Source organism: Pollicipes pollicipes, unplaced genomic scaffold (assembly GCF_011947565.3).
Source record: "Pollicipes pollicipes isolate AB1234 unplaced genomic scaffold, Ppol_2.1 Scaffold_6138;HRSCAF=7277_pilon_pilon_pilon, whole genome shotgun sequence".
NCBI lineage: Eukaryota > Metazoa > Arthropoda > Thecostraca > Pollicipedomorpha > Pollicipedidae > Pollicipes > Pollicipes pollicipes.
In genome coordinates, this window is record NW_023596818.1 from 18041222 (window position 1) to 18055117 (window position 13896).

At 53.3% G+C, this 13896-nt stretch overlaps 1 non-coding gene across 1 annotated transcript; it reads right to left on the reverse strand.

Moving 5' to 3' along the window:
* Positions 1–8942: 8942 nt before the first annotated feature.
* TRNAR-UCG (transfer RNA arginine (anticodon UCG)) lies at positions 8943–9015 on the reverse strand. Its single transcript has one exon. It is a non-coding gene; the product is annotated as a tRNA-Arg (tRNA).
* Between the last annotated feature and the right edge of the window lie 4881 nt (positions 9016–13896).

The following is a 13896-nucleotide window of genomic DNA, read 5'->3' on the forward strand; positions in this document are numbered from 1 at the left end:
AATGTGGTATGCTTTCACACATATGAGTTAACTAACTGCTGCTGTCACATTTTCGCGCCGTCTTCCTTGCCATGCGCCTAAAACTCATCATGCCATTGTTCGGCGCTGTGTTTGTACGCTTTCTACCGATGGATCAGTTAAATATGCTCGCTTTGCCTGCTTACCTGCTAACCGATTTTTTAATGTTCAAAATAGCTCTTCAACAACATAAACATAATCAACATCAACCAAAACATCAACATCAAGGGTGCAACGCCTATTGACTCACGTTGCATACATGAGGCAGGGTGACTTGTCATCAATTTTGCTGGACTGTGGACGTTGAACCCCCGGTAACATACCTTTCAATCGAATTAATATTTTTGGAATTTGGCTTGCATAAAGACGAATTTTGTCGACGTTTTCCGGGAGAAAATCGGTAGGATGCTTCCTTCAAAATTTGGGAGAGGCAGAGTATGCTCGCCTTCTGATATGTAACCGACCCACACTGTAACGCTCACGGAATAGGTTCAGTTAAAGCGAATGTTCTACACTTGAAGATGTTGAGATGAGTATCAGATATGATGGGAAAAGCTTACTTGTAATTGTTGGCAGGCTTTTAAGGCTCAAAAATGACCCTGAGTAACAAAATTTTAAATTTCATAAAAATGCACTCCATCGCATCATTGCTCGATGGCGTCATGAAATCGTTTTGTGACGACAGCAGTAGCTGGCAGCATCTGGTATCCAGACATAAGGAGTAAAGAATACCTCGAAACGCACGATAGCTGACGCCAACCGGCCATTCTCGTCGCGGGCGCTGTGTTGGGCGGCGGATTAGTGAATGACTTGTTTGTAGATGTTTTGTCTTGGTACTGGTCGTAAGAAAAGCTTTATTGGACTGTTTGACATACGCAACGTAGCGACCGTCAGCTTTTGGGGCAGATTGGCAATATTAAAGCACGACATGCTGTGAAGACTATTATATGGCGTCATGAATTTCTTACCGAAACCTGCCAGGGACTGTTGAGGATGTCAATGTCGTATTATCGACTTACCCTCGCCTGCAGTGCTGTAGTCCTGACATTGACATGATGTGATGTGCACAGTAGTTACTTTCTCATTATTTGTAGCTGGAAATGCAGTTGCATGCAACAATAAATAAATATGTAGCATTGCTATGAATTAATTGCCAAAGCATTGTTCTTTCTATGGTGAAGATGATCAGGTGCTCTATACCAAGTGTACCAAGTGTTTTTCTTGCTTGGGATTATTTATGCAGCTACTAGCTAACCATTACATAACCATTGTGGTGCAACACCATTCTCGATGGTGATAGCCCTTTGGCGATGTTAAATCAGTTGTTGCCAGTCATTCATAAATTATTAGCTGTCATCTCATAAGCTTGACACAGAGTAGTCAACCAATGAGGTACATTATGTGATGGCACGGGTCAACAGTGTCATCGTGGTGCTACCTCAGTGCTGTGCTGCTGCATGGCATAATGAACAATGATGCAGTTTTGTACCACAATTCCTGCTGCTTTCTTAATAAAGTCCATCATGAAAAGACGGGTTAAGCATGCATTTCTGTATTAAATCCGCATCTGACATATGACTGACCAAAAACACATGATACAATATACAAACACTTTCAGCCAAGCACACAGCCAATAAGTAACATACTTGCTCAGCCTGCTTTGGGAACACACCAAACGTGGGTGACAAAGATGTAAACACGTCTTCTGCTTCCACAGTCATGCAGCATGCTGCAGCCATCAGGTTGTGTCACTCAAAAGTATTGTTCGCACAAGTAATAGCACACGAATGACAAGAAAATATCGCATGTTGTGAAATGGACTTCCAAACATGCTGACCCTGCACAACGCTGGAGACATGACAAGTGCATGTAATTATTGCTAGATGGGCGAAATGCAAGGAAGTGCTGAAGCTGCCGGTGCACACAAGGCTCATGATAAAATACTGTCAAGTGCTATCCAAGAAATCAACAGCAATACTTCTCCACCTTCCTCAGCACCCAGCATCTTACACAAGTTGCAGAACCATGACAATGATGACTCACAAGCACGCATACAAAATTTGTCAAGACAATGGTACGTGCACCTATAATATTACACCACTATGTTTTAAGAATTATTAAGTGAAAGAGAATTTTGCAAAGCCGTATCATGCGACCTTAAACCAAACAAGTGCATTAATGGGATCTGCTGGCCTGTCCCTACTGCCTAATTGAATTGCTAATGTAATGGCATGCAATGGATTAATTACATGCTGTAATACCTGAATGAATTCAAACTGTCGGCATGATCATAATGAAGGAGCAAATTAGCCCTGAACACCCCTGCAGCATAGGTCTAGTGTTTCATCCAGTTTGCCGACATCACTGCCTTGTTATGTTCAAACGGAAACCTGAAGATAGAGGCAGGCGTCAATATATCACAGTTGCTGGAAGTTATTAGATTCAAAGAATGCCAAATCAATGTTCTCCCTAAGAAGTACAAACCTCGCACGCACACGCCCCATCACATCAAGACCAATACAAGCCACTGGCACGCACTAGCAGTGATCACACCCATTTCAAACGCCTGATTCACACTCCTATGTCAAATAAGTGTGATCCCACACCTGCTCAACCCGCGGGACTATTAAATCGCAGGTTTTCTCGCAATTTCCGCACAGGATTTCGGTTATAACACCTTATTTTACCGTGAGCTCTGTGGCGTCAACGCACGGCAGTGTTTTAAGCCTGTGCCTGCCGCGTCGTGTTTGTATATAAGTTCGTTTGCGCCAGACCTTGAATGTATGTGAAATGTGTCATGTGAGTTATTTTCTGTCTTTGTAATTACCTACTTAATTCGTGTCGATTGTAGATAGGGATGTTATTATTATTAATTGTGAAGTTCAACTGTTATTTAACAGTGTCCTCTCAGTAGTCGTTCTCGATTATGTAACACAATCTAATAGTTTTTAGTTACGGTGCGCGACGGCGCCGCACCGGCCTTGACGTCCCACGCTGCGACACCGGGGGCACGCGCGCAATCTTCATACGAGGTCAACTCGGCCACCTGCACAGAATATACATATATATCGCGCATCCACCGGTTGTGTCGTTTGCCGGAGATCGCGGACGGCCAGTGCCGCGATATTGGTGACCCCGATGTGATCTGAAGGGTGATAATGGCTGGAGACCACGGCGAGGCCGAGACGCCCGCGCTGTCGCCGGCGCCGGCCAGCATGGACGTGACCGCGACTCATCCACGGCCGCTAGCGTCCTTCAGGCTGCCAGCGTTCTCGCCGGAAGCTGCAGAACTCTGGCTGGTGCAGGTCTCAGGTCTCAGAACTCTGGCTGGTGCTTTCGATGCGTCCGGCATCACGGACTCTGCCACCAAGGTTAAGCTGCTGGTGGCAAACCTGCCAATGGCCATCGCCTCGCAGGTGCGTGACGTTAAAGTCACCAAGCGTGGAGAGTTTGGTGTGCTGTGTGTGGCGTTGCGGGAGAGGCTGGCGCACTCTCGAGCCAGCCGCTTGGAAGCCCTGCTGCGCCACCAGCAGCTGGGCGACAGGGCGCCCTCGCAGCTTCTGCGCAGCATGCGCGGCGAACTAACGTCAGCAGGAGACGTGCCGGCCGACAACAACCTGCTGCGCATGCTGTTTAGGCAGCGAGGGCAGCCCTCTCGCTCCTTCCCGACAGCACGCCTCTGGAGGATCTGGCTGCGGCAGCAGATAGGTTTCTGGAGGAGTCTCGCCCGCCTGCTTCTGCGAGCATCGCGGGAGGGTCATCGGCCACGCCAGCCCCTGGTCCCAGCCAGCTGACCTGCGCCAACGCAGAGGGATCAGGCTTGGCGGCCGCCATCGCCAGTTTGACTGCCATGGTCAGCCGACTGGAAGCGTCAAACAAGCGACTGGAAGAGCGCGTCTACCGATCCAGGTCTCGCTCGGCCACACCTGGGCGGTCACGCCAGGCCTCCCGCTCCCGTCCCAGATCCCGGGCTGACTCGCCAGGCAGCTGCTGCTGGTACCACGAGACATTTGGTGCCAGTGCCCGCAAGTGCTCTCAGCCCTGTAATTGGGAGGCGGAGAACAGGCAGGCCTGATGCGAGTGGCGCCTCATGCTTCAGGCCAGCTGCCCCTGGCGCAGCTGCTTTTTGTCGAGGATGCGACACTTGACAAGGCACTGTTGGTGGACGCTGGTGCACAGGTCAGTGTCCTGCCACCATCTGTGCTTCCCAACAGCTGCAACATCACGTCTGAGGTGCTTCCCAGGCTGGAAGCTGCCAATGGTTCGGCAGTGAAGACTGTTGGCTGGTGTCGTTGGGCAGTCCAGCTGGATTCTGGTGCGCCCCTGGAATGGCGCTTCATTGTTGCAGAGGTCGCATCTCCAATTTTGGGTGCTGACTTTGGCTCACCACGGGCTGTCAGTGGATATACATCACCGAGTGCTGCGTGATGTGTCAGGAGAAATCCGAGCCAGAGGCACACCGGCCGTGGTGAAGTCACTGGGACTGCGTACAGTGGCAGCCAGCAGTGCCTACGCAAACCTCCTGGCTGAGTTCCTACGGGTGACCACACCAGCTACTGGACCAACACAGGTGAAGCATTCAGTGACTCATCACATAGTCACCTCTGGCCCGCCAAGGGCTTCCCGCCCCAGACGGCTGGCCCCAGACCGTCTCGCCATCTCCCGTCAGGAGTTCGACAAGCTGAGGCGGCTTGGGGTCATCCGGCCATCCAAGAGCAGCTGGGCATCTCCACTGCATCTGGTGCCCAAGGCCACTCCAGGAGAGTGGCGGCCCTGCGGCGACTACAGGGCTCTCAATGCCGCTACAGTCCCCGACCGGTACCCTCTGCCATACCTTCAGGACTTTTCTGTCCACCTCCAGGGCTGCTCAGTGTTCTCCAAGCTTGACCTGGCCAGATCGTACAACCAGATTCCAGTTGAGCCTGCAGATGTCCACAAGACGGCCATCACCACCCCATTTGGGCTGTGGGGGATGGTGGCCTTGCCGTTTGGGCTCAGGAACGCCAGTCAGACATTCCAGCGCTTCATGGATGAGGTGCTGAGGGGTGTCCCTGGTTGTTTCAGCTATCTGGATGATATCCTCATCGCCAGCCGCTCAGAAGGGGAGCACCTCGTTCATCTGAGGCAGGTGTTGGAGCGGCTGGACAGGTACGGCGTCGTGGTCAACTCTGAGAAGTGTGTCTTTGGCGCCAACAGCATCACCTTCCTGGGCCACAATGTCACCATCAATGGCATTGCACCGCTGCCAGACAAGGTGCAGGCCATCCGGGATTTTCCTCGCCCGGACACAGAGCAGCAACTTCGCCGGTTCATCGGGATGGTGGCGTACTATCACCGGTTCGTACCGGGCGCGGCCGCCTTCCTCCGGCCGCTAAATGCCCTCATCTCCAACAAAGAGTCCCGGCTGACCCGTGTCCTCACGTGGGGTGACGAGGCCGAGGGAGCCTTCACAGCCATCAAAGCCAGGCTGGCAGAGGCCACACGGTTGGCTCGCCCTGCGGCCGGCGCTCAGCTCAGCCTCCAAGTGGACGCTTCCGACACAGGCGTTGGCGCAGTCCTGCAGCAGCACGTCGGCGGCAGATGGCAGCCACTGGGGTACTTCTCCAAGACCCTGAAGCCGACTGAGATGCGCTACAGCACGTTCGGACGGGAGCTCCCAGCAGTCTACCTGGCCATCCGTCACTTCAGGAACAGCGTGGACGGTCGGGAGTTCACGATCTTCACAGACCATCGCCCGCTCGTCTCGGCCATCGGGTCCAGCTCTGACCGCTACTCCCCACGCGAGACTCGTCATCTGGACTTCGTCGGCCAGTTCTCCGCCGACATCCGCCACGTCCCTGGAAAAGACAATGCCGTGGCGGACGCCCTGTCCAGGACGGTGGCTGGGCTTTGTGCCCCGCCGCCTCCTCTCCAGGACTTTGACGAGCTGGCGGACGCACAGCGGGAGGATCAGGACCTCCAGACGTTCCTGACATCACAACACTCCCTGACTCTGCGCAGGACGCAGCTCGACAGCGGGCGCACGTTGATCGTCGATGAGTCGTCCGGCACGCCACGTCCCCTGGTCCCCGAGCGCCTCCGGCGGGGGTACTTCCAGCTCCTGCACCGTCTTTCACACCCGGGGATCCGTGGCACCCAGCACCTCGTCTGCAGCCGCTTCGTGTGGCCCAACATGAAGACCGACATCAGGGACTGGACGCGTGAGTGCATCAGGTGTCAACGCGCCAAAGTGCAACGGCACACCCGGGCGCCGGTGCACGCGTTCGTGTCCCCGGAGGCGCGTTTCGACAACGTGCACATCGACCTTGTCGGTCCGATGCCGCCCTCCGACGGATACTCCTATCTCCTCACCTGCGTGGACCGGTTCACGCGGTGGGTGGAGGCCCTTCCACTGCCTGATATCACGGCGGCCACGGTGGCGCGAGCCTTCGTTTCGGGATGGGTGGCACGGTTCGGCGTTCCGGCTCAAATCACCACCGACCGCGGCTCGCAGTTTGAGTCTGGACTGTGGCGCCATCTCTCCATCCTGCTCGGGTGCAAGCGCCACCGCACTACAAGTTACCGCCCCAGAGCAACGGCTTGGTGGAGAGGTTCCACCGGCAGCTCAAGATGGCGTTGCGCGCGTCCGAAGCATCGCCGCGCTGGACTGACCGGCTGCCGCTCATCCTGCTCGGTATGCGCTCTGCCCTGAAGGAGGACATCGGCTGCGCGGCGGCTGAGCTAGTGTACGGGCAACCCCTACGGCTCCCCGGGGAGTTCTTCTCAGCGCCGCCGCCGACGGACTTGCTGGACCCTGCCTCATATGTGGACGACCTGCGCCGAGTCATGCGTTGTCTCCGTCCAGCGGCCCCCCCGGCCGGTGAACTCAGCAGGAGCTTTCGTTCCCTCGGCCCTCGAGAATTGCAGCCACGTGTTCGTCCGCCGAGACGCCTCCCGCCCCCCGCTGGATCCGCCCTACGATGGTCCCTTCAAGGTGCTGAAAAGGTCAGCGAAGACCATCAGCATCGACCGCCAAGGAAAGGAGGAGGTCGTGTCCATCGATCGCGTGAAACCTGCCTACCTTGACCCCTCTCAGGGCGCGTCGGAGGCGTTACCGGAGTCGCCGGGCGGCCCAGCGACCAACGCCGACATCCCCCTGGCAGGACCAAGGCTGTTCCTGCCCGCGTGCGCACCACCGGTGGAACGCCCACAGGTGCTACCCACCGTGAACCGGGCGACTCGAGGGTCTACACCAACTGGAGGTCGGCCGGTGCTGCCCGCTGCGGCTCCTGTTAAGCCACCGACCGTCGCGCCAGCTCAAGTAGCGCAGCCGGATCTGCCGCCTGTACGGCCCATCTTGCGCACCCGCTCGGGTCGGGCTGTGACTCGGCCGGCACGGTTTCGACACGTCACGTTCCTCCAGTGACGCGTCTGGGGGGACGTACTGTGGCGGTCAACGCACCGCAGCGTTTTAAGCCTGTGCCTGCCGCGTCGTGTTTGTATATGAGTTCGTTTGCGCCAGACCTTGAATGTATGTGAAATGTTTCATGTGGGTTATTTTCTGTCTTTGTAATTACCCACTTAATTCGTGTCGATTGTAGATAGGGAGGTTATTATGAATTGTGAAGTTCAATTGTTATTTAACAGTGTCCTCTCAGTAGTCGTTCTCGATCATGTAACACAATCTAATAGTTTTTAGTTACGGTGCGCGACGGCGCCGCACCGGCCCTGACGTCCCACGCTGCGACGCCGGGAGCACGTGCGCGATCTTCATACGGGGTCAACTCGGCCACCTGCACAGAATATACATATATATCGCGCATTCACCGGTTGTGTCGTTTGCCGGAGATCGCAGACGGCCAGTGCCGCGATAGCTCCCTTCAAAACCAAGTCCCAACGGGGGTTCATGCTAATACAACTCAAGAGGTTGTACTTGTGTTACACAATTTTTATCCAAGATTTAAACTTGTCCTTCAATAGGTGTTAGATATCTGGTAAAATATGTATCTAAAAATACTGTAACATTTCCCCTAATTTTATAATGCCTTGCTCATCCATAAACCGTGCAGGTTTCTTTGCTCCGGTACATGAGGCGCCAACTGAGCTGTCTGTAAGGAATACGCCGGCAGAAGTAGATTTTTTACATTTAGGAGAGTGTCGTTATTTTTTCGGAGCTGTTTTTTCGCACAGTGGTGTTGTCTTTTTGTAACATTGACCTGTGACTGTATAGGTCAGGAATCAGAGGGCTTTGGCTCTAAAAAAAAAGTGAATGGCCGTGCACTGCATCAAAGGGTCTTCAATATGGTTATTTCAGTTCAATATCCCATGAAAAAGAGGAGCATTATCTTTAGTGGATGGGGTAGGGGGAGGGGACTGCCATACGCCGACGCCCAAGGAAGCCGATCAGCATGGCGGCAGGACTCAAACCTGCAACCGGCTGATCCGAAGCGTATGCCTTATCCGTTAGACCATGCGGCCACCGTCGAACTGCCCTCGTATTTACTAAGTTGGGGCTAACCTCGTATTTATTGAGAGGGCACTGACCCAGCATTTACTGAGCTGACTGTTGTTGTTACATTTTCCCGCCGTCTTGTTTACCACGCGCCTAAGGCTTGTCATGTCACTATTCGGTGCAGTGTTTGCATGCTTTCTACCCATGCTCGCTTTCTACCTAACCCTCGATAACACTATTTTTAATCAGATTCGATGCATTTGTAATTCGTACTGAATAAATACTTGTTCTAAGAATAAAGAACACGTCGCCGACGCCGTTTTCAGGGGCAAAATTGGTCGGATGATTCTTGCGAAATCTGGGAAAGGCAGCATTTGTCCGCTCACATGTCAATGGAGGTGTGGGGGCGGAGGGGGGGCTGTGATGCACAGGCGTCCGGCGAGCCGCAACAGCATAACTTTTAGGCGACGAAGGACGAATAAACGCCCGCTTTCGACCACGGCAGGACTCGAACCTGCAATCTCCTGATCCGAAGTCAGGCGCCTTATCCATTAGGCCACGCGGCCGCCGTGGTGTCTACCACACACATGTGTGTTAACTAACTACTGCTGTCACATTTTCCCGCCGTTTTGTTTACCACGCGCCTAAAGCTTATCATGTCATTATTGGATGGTCTGCTTGCATGCTTTCTACCCATGCTTGCTTTCTACCTCACCCTCGGTAACAATACTTTGTAATCGAATTTGATGTCTTTGGAATTTGTCTTGCTTGATCACTCATTTTAAGAATAAAGAACACGTCGCCGTTTTCCGGAGTAAAGTTGGTTGGATGATTCTTGCGAAATCTGGGAAAGGCAGAATTTGTCTGCCCTCTTACATGTTGCTGAATCACACCGCAATGCCAACGGAAAATGCCCAGTCAGTTGGTTGGGGGGGGGGGGGGGGGGCGTGATGGCGTGACGTATCCATGACGTATCCACGTGACGAACGTATTCATGGCGTGATGCACAGGCGTCTGGCGAGAACCAAAAGAATGCCTTTTGGGTAAGGTTAAAGCACCCACTTTCGACCACGGCTGGACTGGAATCTGCAATCTCCTGATCCGAAGTCAGGCGCTTTATCCATTAGGCCACGCGGCATCCACTCATTTCCGGTCGGTTTACTATCGTGCCTAACTGTTGCCGTCACAGTTTCCCGGCGTCTCATTTACTGCACACCTAACCTGAGGTTTGCCACTGCGTTTCGCAGGAAGGCGAGGCGTGTCTCTATCGCACCACGCTGTCGTGCCCATGGCTGTCAATCACGTGGATGATGCCAGTGGCTCATAATTTGGACTGATGAGCGGTGTCAAGACATTGGACATCATTGTTGTAAAAGCTGCGCTGTTTTGAGCAGTTGTTCACCGCGCAAAGGATATTGGTAGTTTCCGTGGTGAATGCTGCCACTTCTTTGGTAGCACTGACGCCCAAGGCAGCGTTGGATGCGCGCCAGGTTTGAAAATACATTACCTGTCGGGATGTGGACCGGGTTGCGTGTGAGTGCGGGACGGCTGTGGTTCGGTGCTCGGAACTGAGGCAATTGAAATTGCGATTGGGTTAATTGAGGTAACATAGTCCTCCGGGCCGGATTTGAGAGCTGCCCATCATTGCTCTCATTGCTGTCGATGAAGTCGAACCTAACGATAAGTTTTGGTGTTTCGTTGTGGATTTCCTTCCAATTCAAGACTGAAGATGCATGAAGAGGATACAAAACACATCGAAGCTTTGAAGAAACTGAGAACTTCAGCCAGAGGTAAGGCTACGAAGCTCATCAATAAGCTGAAAGAGTTAATCCACCTGGAAGATGATTGTGATGTTGATGATTTTGCTCTAGCAGTAGCCCAGACAGAGCGACATGAGGCTGAGTTGAAGGATATGTAACAGCAGTGGAGTGCACATTTCGAGGATGTGGGAAAAGAGGATTCTAGTCACCTCGATGATTTGTTTGCCGCAATATTTAAGAGCAAGCGGGTATTGGCTCGCCTGGAACAGTCAACGGAAGCTCAGGGTGAGAAAGTGAAGCTTGACATTATGCTGCCCAAGTTTGATGGGGACTTCATGAAGTGGCCAGAGTTTTGGGGGCTTTATGAGGTGTCTGTTCACACAAACAAGAGTTACTCAAGTGTAGAAAAGTTTTTTTTATTTGAGAGGTGTGCTTTGTGGTGGTGCACTGAAAGCATTTGAAGGTATACCAGTGAGTAAGGCAGGTTACAACCTTGCCATCAGGATACTCACTGAGAGATATTGCCAGGAGGACCGGAGGATAGAGGCCCTGATGAAGAGGCTGATGGATATCTCACCAGTGCCAAATGATAGGAACCTTGTGTCACTACGTGCGCTAGTTGATGGTCCCACTGCTGCTGTCCGAGGACTGGAATGTGTGAGTATAACCTCGGACATGTTCGAACAGCTTCTAATTCCCATGATCCTAGATAAGATTCCAGAGACCTGGAGATGTCAGTGGCTAAGACTGGAGACGGGAAGCAGCATGGATGACTTTCTCGGCTTCCTGCAAAAAGAGATGGCTGTTCATGAGCAAGCATCCAGGGCTGGGCAGAAGTCATCTGGGACAGCATGTTACCAAACCAGACCAGTTGGTCCGACAACAGTAAGTGGCCTTCTGTCGCACCAAGAAGGATGCCTGTCTGCTAGCCAGAGCATCCAGCTAGAACGTAGTGCCAGATTGCGTGAAAACTGGACTTGCGCTGCCTGCCATGCCAGGAAACATGGACTCTTAGCGTGCAACGTGTATAAGAGACAAGCTGTGCGGGAGAGATGGGAGACTGTGAAGAGAGCTGGAGTGTGCTTTAAATGTCTTGGCCCCCACCATGTCCGGGCATGCAACAGCATGAATTGTCCCGCATGCGGAGGACCCCATCATTCCAGCCTGCATCACAGCTCTGCGGCATAATGGCAGCAACCACCACCAGACACTGGTGGTCGCTCTGCAGCTGCATCTCACCAGGCAGCACTTGCTTATGCTGTACTTTCTGGAGTTGAGGCCCCCCCCCCCCATGCTGCTTTTGCTGCCTCTGCTGATGCCCGTGCTGAGCCCCTGCAGAATGCTTCGCCTGCTTTGTGCGCAGACCCAGCTCGGCCAGGACTGCTAGTCAGCCCACCTAGCAGTCAGCCAAACTACGCTTCTGGCTTTAGACAATGCAATAATGTGACCGCATGTGATAACCCTTGTTTTGTGCAAACGGCTCTGGTGGACGCGTCTGGACCAAGAGGATCCTGTATGCTGAGGGTCCTGCTGGATGGTGGGTCTGATGCGTCTTACGTCAGATCATCAGTGGTGAAACTGCTCGGGCTGCCCGTGGTTGGGACGGGGACGTTCGCCTGCATGGAATTTCAAGAAAGAGGTGAGGAGCCACGTGAGTACCAGAAAGTGCAAATGCTACTCAAAAGTCGTCATAGCGGAGACCCTCATGAGTTCGAATTTTGGAAGACTGACCGTCTGTGCTCTCAACCCACCCCCGCTCGGCCACCTTCAGTGCTCTTTGAACCGCGCCTGCTGCTGGAGAACGACTTCGCAGGTGGTCCTGTGGATGTGCTGATTGGAGCGGACCAACTCTACAGTGTCTTGCTGTGGAACCAGATCTCGCTGGCGGCAAATCTCCGGGCCATAGAGATCGTGTTTGGCTACGTCATTCACGGACAAGAGGGCGGCACCGTCAACCCACAGCCTGTCCGCTATGCCTACCGATGCTGTCGCCAGATGGGGAATGTCGAACAGATGTGGACCTTGGGCTCAGTCGGGCTCACTGACCCTGTGTTGAAGGAGACCTCAAGCTCTAAGCCGACATGGAAAGAGGAGGACCACCGGTACGAGATGGGCCTGTTGTGGACTTCCGATGAGCGCCCTGTCAGTAACCAGCATGCTACGTCTATCCGCACCAGGCGCATGGAAAGCAGCGTCTGAATGAGTACCTAGACCATGGTGTTAATCTGCTGCGACGCCTTCCTGCTGTGGTGCTGAACTTTCGTCGAGACGATGTAGTCACACAAGCCGACATAAAGTCCGCTTTCCACCAGGTGTCTGTCATCGAAGAGGATCGAAAGTATATACAGTTCATCTGGGCTAACTAATGTTTCAGGTTTAAACGTGTGCCATCCGGGTTGTCGTGCTCTCCATACATGCTGTTACAGACGATCTCCACCCACCTGGCGAAATACCGCGCTTCAGAACCAGAGCATTGTGAAAAGTTAGAAGCTGGCCTGTACATGGATGATGTCTGTACCACCTTCGCCACCAGAGCAGAGGCTGATCAGAACGTGAAGAAGACGGCAGACATCTTCTCAGAAGTAGGCATGAACCTCCACAAGCTGCGAACCTCTGGTGACAGTTCACCCGATGCACAAGTGCTGGGATTGCTGTGGAGCACCAGCACAGACAGCCTCGCGGTCTGCGTGCCCATCATGGACTGTCCAGCCACCGAACGACAGCTGTTAGCGACGGTGTCGAAGCCGTTCGACCCTTTAGGCGTGTTATCACCATGGCTCGTCGTCGGCAGAGTTTTATTTCAGAGAACCTGGAAGGAGACAAAGACAGCCGAGTGGGACGCCAGTCTTCCACAGGAACTTCAGGAGGAAGCGAGAATACGGTGTCGCGACACGGCGAACCGATTCGTGAGATTTCCTCGCGCTGCTCTGAGCTCCACGGGTGATCCAACATTCCACGTGTTCTGCGATGCGTCGAGGAGAGCGTGCTGCTGTGCCGTAAACGTTGTAGAGGGAAGTAAATCACGTCTTCTGATGGCAAAGGTCCGACTGGCTCCAATCGACCCCACCCTTGCCATTCCTAGGCTCGAGCTGATGGCAGCCGTGCTCTGCTGTCGACTCATGGATTTTGTCAAGCAGGCTCTCCACCTCAAGGAGCCACACATGATCTATTGGACAGATTCCATGGACGTGCTGTACTGGCTACAGAGCGAAAAAAACGTTGAAGGTGTTTGTGCAGAACAGGGTGACCTCCATTATGCAACTGTCCTGTCTTGAACAATGGCGACATGTCAGAGGAGCAGACAACCCAGCTGACCTGGGCACTAGGGGTATGTCACTCTGCACGCTGGAGAAATGTGACCTGTGGTGGGGAGGCCTCGCATTCGTTCAACGAGACTCGACATCTGGCGTTCCTTGACCCCGGTCACTTACCCCTGATCGTCTCGATCCCACTCCGGATGTAGAGTTGGAGCTGAAGAAGCCTGTCCGCACTGTAATGCAGTCCACACATCGTGGGGAGTGTCATGTGTTCGATGTGACGGCATGCTCTACCCTTGCCCAGGCGGCAAACAAAGTAGCGTGGGTGCACCGATTCATCGCCAACAGCTGCAGACCGAAGTCTGAGCGACTGTCAGGACCACCGACGCAAGAAAAGAGGGAAGGTCTGCGCTTCTGGATCAGAGATGCA